Raw genomic sequence first — 21,183 nt, 5'->3', positions numbered from 1 at the left:
CCTCCCTTTAGCTAATCTCGTGTTATCTAACGCGCGTGTTTCGTATTAAACGCCACGTATATGCGGCCCATCTATATTTCAATTAATTTATCGAAAGAAAAAAAAAACACAGGTACCTCGTTAAGATTAAACGAAAGTATTATTCGATTTTTAAGTGTCCGCTAACGCGTTATGTTATCGATAGTGTAAACTCTAAGACGTTTTTATTTTATTTAAAACTCGTAGGTACATATTATTATACATATACACTATATACATTGTGAAGAAAATGAATATTTTTTGTATGTGGTTTTAAATATTATAATCTGCACTTGTACGATACGATAAAGACATGAAAAATTAATTTCTTCCAAGTCTTAAGATTCGTATTATTATGTATACATCAGGTCTTTGCCCACCCAGCTGTATAGCATGCATATTTATATAATTATATATTATATACAACTTATAGGTGTTAATCGATGACCGCAAATGATTTGAATGTGTTATAAAGTAATTCAATTTAATAAATTTATTATATATTCAAGACAATGTTATGAACATATCTTTATAATAATATATTCTTCAAAAACATATCTATATACATTTAAAAAATAATACGTACTTACAAAATGTGTCGATGACATGTTACGTTACTTTAACACGACTGTTAATAATTAACGCACACACTGTTTACGTTGATTTTCACATTGCATTAATTATTATTAGTTTTATTTTAATATTGCGCACTGAAAGTTATAAAATTATCAAGGCTCCGAAACTACAGTTACAAATTAAAATTGCTTCAATTATTAAAATATATTATGTAAAAATAATACACTTGAAAAAGTTGTTATTTAATAAATATAAAAAAAAAATCATGTGACAATTAAAGGACAATATAATAATCATGGTATATAAGTATATTATTCACCCTTAAAGTATAATACTTTTGTTGTCTATTTCAAATATTTTATACGTGAAATATATGTCTTAACTATAGATAATCGTAACTGAGTATTTTTTTTTTAAAAATAGATAAGTACGCAAACAATGAATGCAATTATAAGAGATGAATAATTTTAATTCTAAACAAATATAAAAATATATGTTGCACGGTAAATATTTCTTTTATATTTCTTCTATTTCTAATGTCCTCAAGGTAAATACTATAAATAAACATTATACATTTATAAAAATATGATGTTAAATGATGTCTGGTGTTTTCGTTTTTATTATTTTCAGTATTTACTATTTCACAATAATGATGTGTCGTAGCTATTGTGTAGGAGTTGAGTTATAATAAAATGTAAGCTTTATAAAATATTAAAAAAAAAAATACATTTCGTTTTGAAATAAACGTGACAATAACGACGGCGATTCGTGGTAGTGGGAAATATGATTTAAGGCTAACAACTAGACAAAATAATTTAAACCCGCGTTATTTAATTTTACGACTGATTTTGATATTTTTTTTTTTCGTTTTTATATCCCCTTCCGATTAATTAACGTTCACATTCACACGTCAGTTTCGCTAAAATTCATCACATTAAATTTGAACTCGGCGGCGACGACATTTGCATTCGCCACTCATGCGTGCATACATAAAACCAAATTTCGATATAATATAATATTATAATGTTATGCAGACGACACAAAAAATCTTAACTGTTTGGATTGAGATATTGAACCGTACGCGCCAATATTTTTTTTATTCATCAACACGCTGCACATGCGCATGAAAGCGCACAGACTAAACGTGTAAATAATATATTATAAAACGTATCTATGTATGTGTGTTTTCAGCGTGTATGTGTAAATTTACACCAATCGGAGAAAAAATACCGAAATTCGTTTCCTATGCAAATAAGACAGTCTTCGGTCAAGACAAACTCAACGCGATTGCAGACGCCAAATAATAATATACGCATCAACCGTGAAATACAATTTGTCGACTTGTTACAACGCGAACCGAAATAAAACTATATTATATTATTACACCAGATAAGGAAAACAAGAAAAACCAAAAAACTGAACACAATTTGTAAAAAAAAAAAATGACTGTGTGACTATAGTCCGGTACGTATACATTACCGTACGCTCAATAATCACATGTGCATATACTATACAATATATATACATACATTTAATATATTATATATACGGGACTTTTACATATATAATCTTAAGTATAAATTAATCCCGGAATCACCTGCCAAACGTGCAAACACAATCAATTATTTTGAACTCGAAATTATTTAACTTGTAAAACTGGTAACGTTGAAACCTATTCGATTTAATCTTAAAAAATATGTATTTAAATATATATAATTACGACCGTGTGGTGTATACAAATTTTTATCAGATATATCAACAATATGTACACATTATACGTATAATTCTCAATATTGTTTATAATATGATAAATCAAAAATTATGTGTTGTATACAATCATGCATACACATTAGCTCATATTTTTTTTAAATTGTAATATTATATCGATGCACCTATATTATAATATAGGTATTCAATTTTTATAAAATTATAATTTATGTCTACTTAGAGACACGCGATCATTCAATTTTTTTTTATAATCATTAAAATGATATAAAAAATAACAGAAAGGTGAATTTTTGTTGTTTAATATTATATAAATAAGCAATTAGTGAATAATTTTTCTATATAATGATATTTTAAGTATTAAATTGCTTTAAACCAGTGTTATAAGTGGTATTCCGTTCAATATGAACTGTATATAGTTTAAAAAATAACTATTGCTTAAACACCTTGATAGTATTAATACATTATTACACATACAATTTGGTTTTAATGCATCGGTGCACGAGGTGAATATTTATTATATTATAACGAACATTTAAAAATATATAATTTAATAGGTATAGGTCGATAACACAACTTTAATATTGAATAGTGGAATACATACTCAACTACTCGAGCTATATGAAAAGACTTGTCAGTTCAATCAAACATTTCAAGATTTTTAAATTAGATTTGCTGGTGAAATTTCTAATGGAAATAACAGAGAAATGAAGTTGGATAATTTAATTCTTTGTATAGGAGTACTAGAAAATCTCGTTAACCTAACCAACTAACGTGATTAAGGCATCTTTTCAAAATGAGTAAAGATGTAGCTTTATTCGTTTTTTTTCTAAGTGTTCCAAAGGAAATGAAAAAAATAAAAACTAAAACATCTGTTGAATATGTTTTACTCGTTGTTTAAATGTATAAAAATAATAGAATTACATGAATATTAATATATTATCATACATTAATATCTTAAACAAATATTTGATCCTTTTATCTTTAAATAACAGTGTAAGCATTAGAAAAAGTAAGAATTTTGATTTTTAGGTTTTAATCACGCGATACCGATTTGTTGACAGTAAAAACGATTTCTTTCTAATTGAAATAAGTAACTATGAATGTGTGATAATATTATACTGTGACTGTTGTGAGGATTCATTTATATTGACTCAATCATATTACACTTCTAAATCGTTGCTCTATCTCGATAACAATAATAATAATTATCTCATTGAACATTTTAAATGAGGATAGCAACAAGCTCATTAAATGTGTGAGCTTGAAAAAAAAAACAAACATTTTATACCTACAACTGAAAAATCTCAAGTCCTCGACGACGAGTGGTGATTAAAATACATTATACACAGTTTATTAACCACGTGAGGTGCAGGAAGTATGTAAAAACCAAAAAAAAAAAAAAAGAAGAAAACGAATTTAAAACGCTGCTCGAAAACGACCAGCCGTGTTGTGTGTGTACGTGACAAATGAAGTAATTTTGTAGGTGCTCTATTTTTTATTTTTATTTTCTGTGAGGGGAAAAAATCATTCCCATCATAGACGTTCATTTATCAAACACGGTTTGGCTCGAGGTTAGTGCTGTTGCAGTAGGTGGCGGCGAAGGGATGAATCGCACGGTGTCCAATTATTATTATTATCGTAAACGCGCCCGTGCTGCCGTCGTCAGACCGAAGGTTAATTAGGACTCGAACCGCTCAATAATAATAATCATCGTAATATAATATACGCGTATGACCACGTATCGAAACCGAACGGAATACACCTCGAGAACTGTTATAATATATTATATTGCTATGATATACTTCTCTTCACCTATTACTGTATAATATCATAATATATAGGTGTACCGGGTACTATCCGCGGTGGCGATGGCCGATGGGGTGTGGGAGTTGTTTTGTAGGTATGTTTTGGGGGGGAGGGGTGGTTCGCGGTTGTCGAGTCGATGTATATTATATTACTACGACGATACCTAACCTTACTTAACCTAAAGCGGCTATTAATTGCATTGGACGTTATATTTTAGAAAACTCCGCGGAACGCACACGACCGTCGCAAGGAAAAACGGTACATCGGCTGTCCGGGCGACCGGTCCCGTGCCCATACATGTACAACATTTTAATGGTTAATATTATTATATCATGTATTATTTTAAACGATCGGGGCCCATCGCCGTCGATTTATGACGCGAGCCCATTATTCATAATATTATCATTATTAATATTATTACACATATATTATTATATGGTAGCCGTCGTGTACTCGGTAGAATATAATATAAAACGACGTCGGCCGTACCGCGTATTATAAATGTGCAGTAGTCGGACCGGAGGGGTAACACGGTGCCGGCGGTGGCGGCGGCAACGTAGTCGTTTCGAAAGAAATTAATATAATAATATTGTGTTACGAACGTTTATGGCCGAATTATAATATATACTAATACACATTATTATAAAAATTCCGTACGTCAATGTAAATACTCATTGGATGTGTCCCGAACTTAAAATCCAATTGCAGGACTTGTCGATGTTTTTAAAACTTATATGGCATTACTGTGATGTTTTCTCTGCTCAGCTCCGACATCCGTCGTCGTTTTATTACAAACCAAAAGTCACCGAATAACGTATTTGAATATCACGCTGAAACGACAAATTGAATTGAACTATATTACTATTTATAATAATATACAGTGTATAAAAATAGCCTGAATTCCATAGTATGCCTTTATAATAGGCGTCTTTAATAAAACAGTCTAAAATAAAATAACTTGTAAACTGAAAAAAGTTAATACCAAATGTGTAAAAATAGAATACGTTTTTCGTTGACAAATTCGCATCCAATCGACAGATTAAAACGCATAAAATTTATTTTATTAAAATGTCGTCTGAAAACATAAGTGCGAATGTACTCATGACAGGAGTACAAAAAGGTTTGTGATTTGACAAGATAATTAAGTTGTCAGATATGAAATTTAAGTATTGGTCTACGTCAAACTTTTACCCAAACAATGAGTATTTATGCTTCTTAAAGCTTCTTATAGGAACGCGTTGACATATAGCTCAAATTAAATGCGTTGTAGCACTGGAGTGAAGAAAATATAAATATTGTTCTGAAAGAGCTTTTTCAGTAGAAAAAAAATATGAAAACAAATCAGATGTGATTATAGATTAAAAAAAATGTAAGAAGAATGATATTTTTTTGTAAATTTTCGCAAGGTTTATCAATGCTTCTTTGATGAAAATATTAAATATATGATTAAGATAGGTATATATACTATATACACTTTAAGCATAAAAAAATAGTATTTGACATTCAATTTCGATTATAATATCGCATCAAAGACTCATACGAATCGATGAATACAATTTTGCATAATATTGAAGTGAGATATTTTTTTTACAAAGACCTCATCTTGAAAAAAAATAATAAATCTAATATTATTTTATCGACTTCGTTTGATCAGTCCACAACGTTAAGTCGATAAGTAAATTTAAAAACATTAAAAATTGATTTTATGTTATTACATTTTTATTTATCACTGTCCACTGGTTACCGATAGTATTTTTATATAAAAATTTATTAATAAAAATTTTTTGTTATTACAAAAAGATAATTAAAATATCAGTAAATATATTAAGATTTCAACTTCAATTTTTTTTTATTTATTTATTTATAAAAAAATATAGATTTTAGATTATTATAATAATTATATTATTTAATCATTGATCAATAAAATACACATTATGTTCTCGTATTTAATAATTTTAAGATAAGACTTAATGCATTTTCTTAATTGATAAATTAATAATTAAAATCGATTGAATAAAATGTCGTGTGTTTATCTATAGTTATATAGTTAAGATACAAGATACTAAAAAGAGACTACTCCCACAAAGTGCAATTCAATTTCTAATCGTACTCGACTTAAAAACATGTAAAAACCTACAAAATTCAAAGTTAACGAATAAAAATCAACTCGCGTAACACGTCTTCTTCATTAAACTAAGTGCGTCCTAGCTTTGTAAAGCGATGCAATCATTTGATTTGCAAAAAACAAAGTACATACTATAGATGTTCGCCTTAGTCTTTTAAAATCGAAGCTTTTTGATCATATAACCAGCAATGTGCAGCTCCGGTTAAATAAATTTAATATGTTTTAAAAATACAACTATTATGTTAATGAAATTTATGTATGCATAGTGCATGTTGATAAGTGTCAAGTATACAATATTATAGTGAGTCGATTATAGATTGCATTATAATTAAAACTAAAAAATATCGTCTTTTCGTAGAAAAAATAATCATCATTTAATAACAACTAAAAAATGCCTTAAATCCGTTGCCAACTATGCTGTGGTAGAGTAACAACGTGTCACTTAAAACTGAAAACATTACAAATTATAACTTAATATATTGTATCAGTGTAACGCTGTAATTCTGTATCATTATTATTATTATACGACGTCTACTAACTCTCTGTGAAACAAATAACTCATTTCACACGAGAACATAATAATATAAGTACAATATAACACTATAACAGTGCCGTGTCAACCAACGACATCGTTGTAAGTATCTTATCTCACAATATTCTGTTCCGAAAAATTCCCTTGTTTGTCTGTGAAGTGGGATTGGTGTCAGTGGCACGACCTCCTTAATCTTTGCTAAAATCCTATCTCATTACACATGACTTGAAAACATATATTATAATGTACACATTATATCTATTCTTATCTATACATAGTACCTACTACATGTCTTCGGTTGCGTGGGCTGGTACAGCTCATATTATTGTGAAGATTTAATAAATAAATAAATTACACCGTTTAAAATTTAAGGTTATTGTTACTTATAACAATAGGTTTTTGAAACTTGAAAGGATTAAAAATTAAATTATGTACTTTCGTATCCGTGAAGCTTGCCACTCGGAACGTGAACGTTATTGCTGTTTTCCGTTTACCAACAAACACGATTGTGCGCATATAATGAATGTTTACCTATAACATTTTGATCGCTACCTACTCGTTTAAAACATATTTTTTTAACGTATTTCATTTTTACCTACGAAAACCATTGTTATATTATTTAAACGGTTTGAATAAAAATATTTATCATATTTCTATTATATTCTATGCCATCAATGATTATATGAGGTTATTATACGAACCGACAATGCTATAAATGTGTTCGCTTTTCTCAAACTATTTTTGACAATTAACTTCTAAGAAACCCAAACAGCTGAAGGAAGTATGTTTTTCAGGGATGTGTATATTACGTTTGTCATCGGTATCGTCTCATTCAGTTCCTAATGAAGATACTGGCGCCAAGTTTTCGGATAATTAAAGAAGAACCGTCTTATTAGTAATTTAGTGTAGTCAAAATAACATTTAATTTTAACTGTGTTCTCGAATTTCGACTGATGAATGGTTATTAAACGTTATTACTAGGTATATTAAAATATGAATTCACCTACTCAACTTCGGTAATAATACACATGGTCGAAAAACACCAAATTATTATTTTGAATTTTTACAAAATCTGTCCACACATTAAACAAATATTTTTATTGCAATATTAAATGCAATACCAAATAATAGGTTAAATCGGTCCGTACATCGTGCATATTTAACAACATATTAATGAATTTAATTTCACAAGGTACGTCATGATTTATAAATGAATATTACACTCAAACTAAATTTTTAGATAATCTCTTTTATAACATACTATTTGAGCGCTAAAAACAAAATAATTGAAAATTATATTTAATCTAATTTCTTTACATATAGTAGAAAGGCACGCATGTTTAATGTACATACTACATGCATAATGATTATTTAAACACTATATTACCTAGAAAAGTTTGAATGTTTTTTGAATACATTTTTTTTTTTGCATAATTTATAGTAATTAACAATTATAAATAATTGTAATACAAAATTTTTGAAAAAAAATTATTTTTCACTTTTTTTATCATTATAATTCCTTATACATTTAAATGTTTTAAATGACATACATTTTTCTTTTCATATTCCGAAGCAGTATATTTTTCCGAGAATTTCAATGTATTCAGAAATGCTTAGTGTTTACCATCAAAAGAATCATCTTGTATACGATTGACAACATATAAAATATTATGATAGGTGTTATTAGTGTTATGTGAATACAGTATTTTATATAAGTATAAACGCAAGTACACTCGTTTAAATCCGGTATATCATATTCTGATGGCGCGTTACATTACATTATTCGTAAAATATATTAATTCAATCCGTGTGCTGAAGGTATAGTCCCTGTTGAAGAATATAAACGTGCATATAGCGTATTATCATTATAATAATAAAAAAAAAAACCGTATATGAAATAAATACATCATTTTTACGATACCGAAGAACAAATCGTTCGTACTGCAGTATAATATAACGTACTGTGTGCACTATATTATTTGTTACATGTACTACTGTGTACATACAATATATTATAAATGTATAATATAATATACTTGTATGTATTGAAATTAAATCCGTTTCGACAGCGACGCGTACGCGGAAAAACGAAAATCGCTCACTGTACAAACATTGACGTCTGTATTATTCGAACAAAATGAGACAAAACCACTCGCGCGACCTGCGTCACACTCCCACGCTCAATGTTTTACGCGTTAAACAATAGCCGCCGTGTTAACGCCGTCGTCGCCGATTCCCGACAACGTTTTTATCTCGAAAATCTGGTCTGCTACAGTAAAACGCCGTAAAACAAAACAAAAAGCTTCAACTCGAGTTTTTGTTGAGCCATCGACGTCCGACAAGTACCTTTATCTACACACATGATTTCTACAGTTACCTGTATGATATATAATAAATATATATATTGTACCTATATTTGAAGCAAAAAGTTAAAAGCTCAGGTGTTCAGCACGTTTTAACTTTTTTGGGTATTTTTCAATAACAATAATATAGTCATACGCTTCATTTATTATAATGATTAAAATATTTAAAAAAAAAACAATTAAAATTCCTTTAAAATATGCAATTTAGCAAAACTTAAAAAAAAAAATGCTCTTAAAAATATTTTAAACTCAATGTAAAGTAAAAACAATTTAATTTATAATATTATTTAAATTTATGTGACATAAATTCGTTTATCAGACCGTAGTTGCGTAAAATCGCCTCTTTTATCTGGTACGTAGGTAAAAATATAATACTTATATATTATACTTATGCTTATTAAAAGTAATGCGAAGAAGCAAAACCATTATGATGTTGATGACCACCTAATTGCTTTATTTAGTGATATATATATTATTTAAGATGAGGTCGATCTCAGTATAGCCGGTTACTGTAAACATTGATTATAACGTATTGGCGAATTCTCATTTCATAGTATTATATGGTTTTAATAGCTCCATTGCACTGCACTGTTGTATGACGGCGTGTTTTTAACGACTGACGAAATTTTTTACGAAATTTCCAAGTGATTCCAAGTAGCCTCGAGATACTGTAACTTATATACGTCTACGGGTCATATAAACGCAGTACGCAATAAAAAGATAACATATATACACACCTACATTATGTATAATATAGAAATAATGAATATATGAAATGTGATCCGTCGTCCGTTCTTGTCGAAAATCGCAACAGCCTTTACCGTACGCAAAAAGTCCTCCGACACACAATCATCAGATACCAGTATTATACCAGGTACTGCAGGATACCATGGTGTTGTAGGTATATTATTCTTATTATAATATATTATATAACGGTATACTACAGCGTGCGTTTAATATATTATAGTGAGTTGTACGCGTAGATAATACAATATGTACCTACGCGTATATTCTCACGTCGGATTCGCGCAAACCAAGTCGCCATATTATTACAATAAAATATTATACTTATACATTACCCGAGTGTGGATATATATATATATATATTGTTATAATATCATGGTATGTTTTACGCTGGTGCCACTCACTACCTATATATACACACATAATAATATATCGTTTCGGCCGGTAATTGGCTACGATTGTTTACACTCGACTCTAATTTCGGGCCAATGAGACAATGAAGAGTTAATGTTCACGTTACGGTATTATATTATATTATACTGTGTAAGTATACGTATTCGCGTCCTGTATGCTATGTAGCCGACCGCCGCAGGACGATCCGTTTGTCCGTCGCCAAATGTTCTCGTTTTTCGGCAGATGTTTGCGCGGCTCGAGGAAAACATTTTTTTTTCGGTCAAAAATATCGTGCGGTTTCTCTGTGCGGAGACGTGCGAGCATGAGAGATCGACTTATGCCGTCGGTACCGGAAATGAAAAAAAAATCGTCCCCGCGACGTAGTGGTCGTATGGTAATAATAATAATAATAATAAAGCGAGTCTTACGTATCGAAAAAACATAAATCTCACGTATGTAAAACAGCGTGCGGTTGACGATGGTTTAAACGAGAACGGCGAGTCCGTCGCTTTTGTGCACAACGCCAAATACCTCTCGGAGACGCGGCGGCGACGGCCTATATAGCCTGTGCGCTCTCGCTTATAATATTATTATCTTCGCCCGGTAAGAAGGCGAACATTTCATGACGGGAATAATATATTAAGTCGTCTAAGTCTCCGGCCTGTCATTATGTACTACAGCTCTACATATACATATACATATATTATATCCGTGTGTATCTGTGTGCACAAGCGGATGACCGGCCAATTATAAAATATGTATATGCTCGTATATATGGTATGTATAATATATACTATATATATTATAATGTAAGAATAGGTCTGTTTTTTTGCTCAGCGCGCCGCCTTGCGACGACGACCAATGCGCCGAGTACACGAACGCCATGTTTGTGTTCATTAAACATTTTTTTTTACCTTCTTCTTCTCCTTACTATATCATTATTATTCTCTATTACTTTGTTTTTTCCACGTTAATATTTAATTAACACTGCTGCTACCTGTCGCGGATGAGCACTCATGTGTATCATCCGCCTCGTGCTCTGCCGGCCCGGTTGGCGGCGACCATTCCGCCACAGACGACTTTTCTCCGTCTCCGTCTCCACCACCATACAACCTCCGCTTCTTTATTTCGCCATCTAAAATGTCTAGCTCTTGACCTCGTATATCGTTATCATATATGCGAACGATAAATATCCACTGTCGGATATACGCTACTGATTCGTTTAGTATTATAATCATAATCCCAATAATACTGCTGCAGTGAGACGAACTCAACAACCGTAGAAACCTATCTGATGATTATTTTTTTCTCGTATGATAGACAATAGTCGTTTGAAGAACGGCTACAAGCAGCATTTTTTTACGCTGTTTTTATTATTTTCTTCGATCACCACAGATTGTCAGGGACACCACATAATGTACATAGATTTTTGCCGGATTTTATGCTGGAAACAATTGCAAGGATAGTAGTTCTGAGATGACGGAAAATCCTAATGTTCAAAACCGTACTTGTGGTCTAGCACCTAGTGGTCTTTAATCTTATTGTACTCGCAACCCATTTTATTAATTGGTTATGTGTTGAAACCCATAAAATATACACACTTCAAAAAAATTTATAAATATATATTTACTAGGATATTGCTATCCATTTCTGAATTTCACATTACCCTTTTTACTCGTATATTTTTAGAAAAGAACGGTTGAATTGAGGTTTGGATTCAAGTTTTTTTTCTTTGATATTGTTTATTTTACTAGAAAATAAAAATACATAGTTATTAACATACAATGTGTGGTTTATAATAAATTAGGTGTACACAAAATGAATACTAATACACTTGAAATCAACCGATTGTAATATTATAATATGAAATATATTGTTTGTTACTGTTCGTAATAAATGATTTTCTCGTGATGTTTTAATAGTATTATATAATAATGTGGTTCAGATTTGTCGTAATTTAATTATAAAACGATCAAAACCCATTATTGAAATTAGTATTATTCATGATAAGATATTTGTTTTATTACGATAACAAAAGATATTCGAGTCTATAGAACTGAGTCATGTTTAATACTTAATTGTGAAATGGAGTTACGTAGTTTTGTTATGACTCGTGTCCCGCGTAGTAGGTATTATACCGTTGATGGGAAAAGTTAATTATTAATAATCGTTTTATTATTTAAACGGCGCTTTTGTAATAGTCGCAAAGAACAAAGTGTACAGAAATTAGACAAATATCCGTTGTATGAATTTCGAACTGATCCCCACGAGAATAATTTTCATAATTTATCGTATACGGCGGACAATTATAATTGCTATGTACAAACATCACCTTCCATGTTGACCTTTTAAATCAATGCGCATCTTCATCCGACGAAAATAGCTTATGGGTATTCTTGAATACATTATAGATGTTATCATCTCGAGTTCACGAAGTCGTTATTTGTTAAAGAAACGATTTAATAATAATATGTGTACCTAATATACCCATACTATACATAATATATTACAGGTACGTATTAAAAGTGCATAATAATTCCTAAAAATAATATACGAATTTCGTAACGCGTTAAACGGAGAAACGAATCCAGTGTAAAATGTTAATAACTTGTAATGAAGGGAATACGAAAAAAAATCATTTATAAGCTCGTCGTTAATGTTATTTATGGGTTACAGGAAAGCGATGGATGTATTTATAATAATATATAATATTTTAATAGTGCCCTCGGAAATATTAAATAACGTTTGCGTAAAAAAAATCTAATGGCCGTGCCCCGTGCGTAATTTAATTGAGTAAAAAATCGCTATCCAAAATAGACGCTCGTATAATATTACAGATTATTATATTGAAATGTAAATATGTGTAAAATATGTATATTTTAATAGTAGGTAACGATAATAATTTTATTATTATCGCCAGTTTCGGAAGTTGTTCTATGACTAACCGGCCATTGCTGCTCTGGTTGCTCGGTTGACCCGTCAATGAATTTTGCAGTTCGAGAGAAAAGTATAATATTACCTACTCATTTTGTTATCAATATGTACACTACAGTAACTGTTTGTAACATGCCGTTATTTGTAATGCATTTGTAATTGAGTAATGTTTTTTTTTCTAGAAACATTTCTCTATTAACACTACATTTTTCTATTGTAGAAATAAACTTAAATTTCGGTATACTGTTCATAAGCTTTTAGTATGCACTTTCTAACTAATTAATTAATAATACCGCAGTGATTGTATTTAAAAAAAAAACCAATTAAAAGTTAATGTAAATATATAAGATAAAATTAAGTATACTTGAGTATTTTAATGTTTTATTTATCACGAGATAATTAAAAACAGTAAGGACACGCTAAAATATTTTTTTAAATAACAGAGCGAATCCATGAATCCATCAGCCCGAGTTTCCTTCAATTCAAGTCATGTATCCGAAAACAATACCTATTTATGAGATTTAGATCAATTTGAAGCATTTTATAATAATAAAATTGAATTGTACAATAATGCATTAACATATAAGGTGAGTAGATACCTAATGCGTATATAATTATAATATATTATATATTTATATAGTATCTACTTTAGAGTTCAGATACCCACGCGTTTGGCGTTTCAAAAAATAACCTTAATTCTGTTTTTGTCGACGATGCAAGCACATTTGATTGCAATTGTGCTTACATTTTAATTTCCAACTTATACATATAAATACGAGCACTCATATTATGTTTGTAACTTAAAAAATCAATATATTATATCTTGCACTTATGTCACACCCAGAGTTAGCATAAAAGAAGCGATGATTGCAGTAGAGCTATATCTCAATTTTGTTTTTTAAAACACTAATAGGTACTGTATTGTATGCTAACAGTCTAACACTATAGGTGTTTACAACGTGGGGCTGTAGGGAGAGACGCTAAAGGACGTACTGTGATTATAGCGATATACATTACGTAGGCACAGGTATAGGTACATAAAATGCCGACGAAGGGCAGCATATTGTGTACCCGTAAACTCGGACGCGTTTATGGTCGATATAAACTTATAAACAATAACTGTGCTCAACGTGTATCGACGACGACGACCACGACGACGACCACGAAGACGACAAGGGTCGTGGCATTGTGGTAACTGGCGACGGTCTGGAAGTCGGTCGCCTGTTGTATACCACGGTGGGTACATTATATTATATATATTTACATCCTCCCCGCCGTCGGACCGGTTTCCCGATCTTCAGGCTTCACACAAATCTCATAAAACACACACACGCGCTATTTTAATAACTTTCGATTTTCCCGCGTACGTCATATACAAGTATACATAATAGAATGGTCGTACCCGTCCGTCCAGGTAAGTATACAATAATATAAATACATATATATATATTTATATATATATACAGATGGGCACTCACGCAGACAATATATATTATATAACATAATAATAATAATAATAATAATAATAACAATATTGTGCAGGACACACACAGGTACAACCGACATTGTCCGATCGACGAAAATTATATACATAATGTACAAGAGAGTGTATGAACGACGTTTCTATACTACGGCGTTATCGTCGGACAATAATATGACTCGTGTTGGGTGTGCTGTGTACACAGTGTACGTCCAACCTTGCCAATAGTGTGCGTATTGTGTTGTGGTGCTCCGAAAACTCGTGTCTAGACGCTGAGCCCATTGTCGTCGTCGTCGTCGTCATCGCTACATTATTGCACTAGGTACTATAATACCATAGGTACAATCATGCTATTTGAACCACTGCGTTTGATTTAGGACAGAGACTGAAGTGATTTTTTCGATAATATAATATAATAATAATATACGGATACACCTTAATATTCGATCTGCCTGTTTTGTGGGGGGGGGGGGTTGACGGAAGCTTTTTAGCGCCTCTATCGGTACTTGTCACCACTCACCACGATATTATGCAATGCTTAAACACCGCGAGCATTTCAGACAATGGTCGACAACTTTCCGATCGCCCAAACGTTACGTCCGTTGCGCGATAGACTTCGTGATTCATTTTTGGCCACATAAATATTATTATTACAACCTACACATTAAAAATATAGGTTATTAAATAATATATTTAATAGGTTCGGAATGGAACCAATGTGCTTAGATGTGGCAGTTATAGATACATCAATAATCTATTACGGCATTTATTTCGCAAAGGTATTATACCACTAAGTCATAAACGACAAACCCATTGGTAAAAAATAAAAATACAACCTCGGCTTAACGTTACGCGCACTTTGCAAGCGTGTGCCACCGTTTTTATTTAAAAAAAAATTATATATATTATTAGGTAATGAAAAAAAATAATAATAACAGGTACTTACTTACGTAGTTACGCCTTATTTGCTATAAACGTATATAAAAAGTAATTTGGTTGATGGTTAAATTTATTACTTAAGGTTAATTTTAATAATTTACAAACCATAAAATGATCTGTTAATTATAACGTCGGTGATGGTAATTACACTTAACAATTAGTTATTTCAATATGGAAATGTAAAATAAAATGAACATGTATTCTAGGAAATAATTATTATTCAAGCATTGAAAAAAAAGTGTTTTACCGTTAACAAAATCATATTATACCACATCGTACTTTTTGTAGAATATTATATAATACAATATTATATACTACGAGTACATTACATTATACTTATACTTTACAACTTATTTAGATCATTAGTCTCTGATAAATAGAATGTATAGTACACTTATTTATATGCTAATATGCTATTTATGATATTTTTAGATATCTATATATATATATATATAGATACTAACCATTATACATGAGTGGCTGCAGTACCTGCGATGCATCAGAGAACAATTATTATTACATAATAACTGTGTCTGGTGTCATACGTTACCCAGCCTCCCACCCCACAACATATAATCTTTTTTATTTATTATTCATTTCCTGTAAATTTCTGCAGATCATATTTTTATAATAGTCACTCTATCTATTTGCTAATTATGTTTCAGTTTTAAGGTGGGTTTTTTCAAGAAAGACAAGATTGATTGGTTAAATTGTATTAATGTGAATAATATGAATTTGAAAATTATTGAATTAACTGGGAGAAATCAAAATATATTTTATTAATACAGATTGTCAATAAAAGATAAATAAAAAGATCGCAATAATATCATATACCTAGCATAAAAATGTAATATTCAATACAGTGATATTAGTATAGTTAGTGTTATAACATTATATCCTACGAATTTGCATTAGAATTGACAAATACTAGTTAGATATTGAGTGCCTATACGTTTAACCATTGATTTGATCGCACCAACACAGCAACCTTTAGCAGGTATCCTAAAACCGCTCATATTTACGTATGTCGTGGTTTTAATGTCATTATATTCATATTATTTGACATCTCTTAAATCTCGACAAGTTTTCAATAAATATTCTGAAGACGTCGGTTATCTAGAAAAAAAAAACATGGGTATAAATAAAATAATAAATGAGCTCCTCGCATTTACCGACAAATGTTTCAATTCAAAGATCATCATCATGCCATATATATGTATATATATATAAACTCGTGCGTGGTACAATTAAAAAGCTGCTTGGCTACTTTATATGATACATCGCACAATAATATAATAAAAATAATAATAATTTATTGGTCTCAGGTGAGCGAGACGGCGATGACTTGGCCACCGGATTAAATATTATATTAATATCATTACGATTCGTAAACACATATCCAACCCCGTCGTCATCCATACCTAATAGTATTAAATAGTATAACAATGAACGCAGGTGAGTTGTTTTAGTTTTTATATCATAGCCTAATTGATTTCATATATTTAATTAGATTTTTTTTGCCCACCTACCATAAACTATTATTGTATTATCCGTTTTAAAATATGGCAGTTCGAGTTTTTTTTTTGACCGGATGGTAAAATGGTTTTTTTCTTTACGAAATTGTTGGTTTCTTTACCGCTGTCCATTCGTTAAATTAATAAACTGGAACACGCTTATCTTTTATTTATCGCATTGGTCGTCGCACCTTTTTCGGAGGAGGAGCGATCGTCTGTAATGAAAAAACACAGACCATAATATATTGTATACATTATAACACTACATTATTATATAAATAAAATTAATATACTATTATATTTGGATTCCAAAAAAAAAAAAAGAAAAAAAAAAGAAAACAATTTTCTCGGATTTCTTTTAAAAGAAAATGTAACTCAAGTCAAAATATTTATCATTCTACATTTTTAATATTTTATATACTAAAAAGTTGATATATTATATATTTTTAACTTTTTATTCTGATTCTGATTGTTTTCTGAAAATGTACACATATAAATATCAAATGCTGAGCTGATAGTTTATTATTTAAAAATATATCTAAAGTTTAGACAACCATGAAGTGCACAAATATGTAGTGAAACTAAATTTCACAGAGTAGTTCTGTCACTCATCCAATCTCATACATAAATTGTATATATTTATAAGAAATAAGTCATTGAGTATTGTTTCTGAAGATCAATATTTTATAAATCAACATTTCTAGAACTAGAGCATTGCAAATTGAGATGATATTAAATTTAAATATTCATAACTTTTTGTTAAACATTAATAAAAAATAGGTGAAAAAAACCAATACTAATATGATATAAAATACTTAAAATAGTAGAAAATTTGATATATTTGTAGAAAAATGAAATGAATCTGTAAAATAAGTATCCTACATTTAGTCATTCAAAGTCAAGCACAAGTGAGGATAATGATGGAGACCTTATTCCCTCTTGAGCCTTATTTTATGTATTTAAAGTATGATATTAAACTTTGAACCTCTAGCTCATAAACATAATATGTAATTTTTGCATAACAGTCGAAAACATAATTTCATATCAGAAATATGCGCTAATAATAACGATTTTTTTTTTTGTTTTTACAATTAAGATTTATACATATGTATATCTCACCATATTAAATTACTGCAGACACTACTGTTTTTGTTTAGAGTATATCATCAATAGAAACAGTAATTTTGTGGAAATAAAAATGAGTAGCGAGTATGATAATAGCTGTATAGTTTTTATAATATAATATTGTAATTATTTACTTCATAATCTTTATTTAACTTTGAAAAATTAACTGTCTTATCCAAATAAACTTTGTTTTGCGTATGTAGGTATTATAGACATTTGGCATAAAAAAAATATCCATAATATACGTTTTATTTATCTATATATTATTTTTACAAATATTCGTTTCATAAATAACATATTTGATGTAAACAATGTAGTTTTTTTTTAACGAAATATCGTTACAAAGCTATATGCAAATAGTATCATAAATCAAAATAATATAATATAATAATAATAATAATAATTCTCATATCCGACGACCTTAACATCAATAAGTGTCCTATGACTATAAATTCCTTTTATTTTCCAATACGATCACAAGTCCGCGTGGGTAGTATTCTATTGTGTTGCCATAATTCTAGATGATATGTACATCTTGTGTCTAAAAGTCCATAAAACAGATTTACGACAATGGCATTATCGATTAGGGTAAATGCGAATTCGGAACGCTGAAAAGAAATCAAACTGAGCAATACCTACCTATATAAATCTATTTAATATGCAGTAAGTTCATATATTATATCAAGTGATTACTTAGTAAACATATTATATTGTACCATTTTCTGGAATGTGTTTGTCGTTAATTATTGATTTAATTTCTACTACAGATTCAGAAGATTAACAAAATTTAATATATCTACTTTTTTCTTTTAACTTAACTCTATATTTATTTTATTTCTTATAAAAATTATTTTGATTTAATTAAATTTTATTAAATACATTCAATATTTTGCAACACAATACGAAACAAAATCGATGTATTTATATATTATTTACGTTGATTTTTAATACATTTTTACTAGAAATATTACTGTTAGTTATCAAAAAAATTCATCCCAGATAAATAATAAATACACTCCAATTTAATTGATTTTTTATTTGATTTGTGACTGAGCTTCTAAGTTTTCCATTGGTTCAAATTACGAGAGTATACGTTTGATATAGCGTGATATCAAAGTTGTTTAAAATCTAGAATATTATAAGTATAGTTATACGGTGTAAGCGCCTTACATTTAGACCTACCTGTTTTTTGTCGGCGGTCTCTCTTAAATTAAATCCTACATTATATAATAAGTGTCTATTACGATCCAAAATTATTCGATTGTTTTTTGCACCTCGTTTAGAATTCCAATCCCGACCATTCTAAAGTCTCAGACGGAATTAAACAATGCCGAAATTCCATTGTAGCTTTATAGATTTGTCGGGCCAGATAGCCGTTTGGTCTGCTAACCACATTAACAACTGTTGAGAATATTATAGTTGTTAAAATCAGCGAAAATGCAATTCGAGCAATTACAGTCGGTAAGTTTACGAAAAATAAACAAAATGTAATAATAATGATAAATTAAAAAAACATTATGTCATTCCGTTGGTCATTAAGTCACCTTTCGAGTCGTGTATGACCTTTGTATCGTTCCATTGTTAAGACAATGCCAAAAACCGCATCGGTGGTCTATACTCGGGAGCAACCGGTTGGAGAATCTTCATGTCTGGACACTCTAAAAAATATATATATTGTACTAAGTAGTCGTGACCAACGAGAATCGTGAATTCTTCGTGTACGGTATATTTTGCAAAAAAAAAAAAATGAAACGAAGAGATAACCAAAGGGAGGAACTTTGAGTGTTTAATTAAATAATAAGTTATTTTTTTAGATAATGTTATCATTTAAATCCTGGAAGTGCTAGTATAACTACAAATTGTGATACGATTTGGGTAATTATTTGACATATTATTTTATTAATCGACTGCTTACAATTTATAATACAAAATGTATTTTTTGTTGTGATTATTTAATTATTTTCATGCCTAAAAACGTTTTAAACAGAACTTCATATTTCTTTGTGTATATATTAAATATAATGTATAATTAATGTAATGAAATTATAGTTTTCTAGAAGTTTCAAAAACTTTTTCCAACTCAGGAATGTTGGGAAAACTTCTATATATTTATTTTTTGCCTTTTCCGTGAATCAAGAAAAAAAAAAATTAAAAAAAAAAAAAAAACGTGTAACCTACATTTCAGAAGCATCTGGTAGTCAGTCGTTTCGTTTATTTAAATTACTACTTTCTGAAGGCGTTAAAAAAAAAGTTAATGGTGTACGGTTGTTAAAGGGTTGGAAGTGGAAAAAAACTTTGACCAAACAAAACGTAGTAGGTATAGAACATACGAGTAACAAACAATTACATTTTTTTGCCTCCCGATCCGTTATTTAAAATAAATTATTATTAGAACATCTGAAATGATAATAAGAAATGGGACAGAAAAAAATAAATTCCTACCCTTGGCGTCTTTTGTAGGTGGTGATTAGTAACAAACAACCGTTAACACCCTATACGGAGAACAAAAGATCCGGTCATGTGTAGGGAACTATATTTATATTTTTTATGTATAGTGAACGATGGAAGAGTATTGAATACTGTTTTTTTTTTAACGATCTCGCACTAATTTGAATTCAACCCCCGTGGTGAAGAAACTGAACAGATTGTGTACAATTGGAAAGACGGGTTTCTCACAGAACTATTTGGGGGTAAAAAGTACATCTTGGTGTATGTGTTTTTTAGGTCTCATTTATTCTGTATAGAACAGGTTCATTTGACTGCGTACATTTCAGAAACATAATAATAATATTTAAGGAATTTATCTTATAAAATTATTTTAGGAATAATGCTTTCGATGATTCATGAGTTAGAATTTAGTACCTATTACAATTTATTACAATACAATATTATTTATATTGGTTAGG

Source organism: Aphis gossypii, chromosome 1, assembly GCF_020184175.1.
Source record: "Aphis gossypii isolate Hap1 chromosome 1, ASM2018417v2, whole genome shotgun sequence".
NCBI classification, from domain to species: Eukaryota; Metazoa; Arthropoda; class Insecta; order Hemiptera; family Aphididae; genus Aphis; species Aphis gossypii.
The sequence above is the reverse complement of the archived record's forward strand: the minus strand, read 5'-3'. Positions refer to the sequence as shown.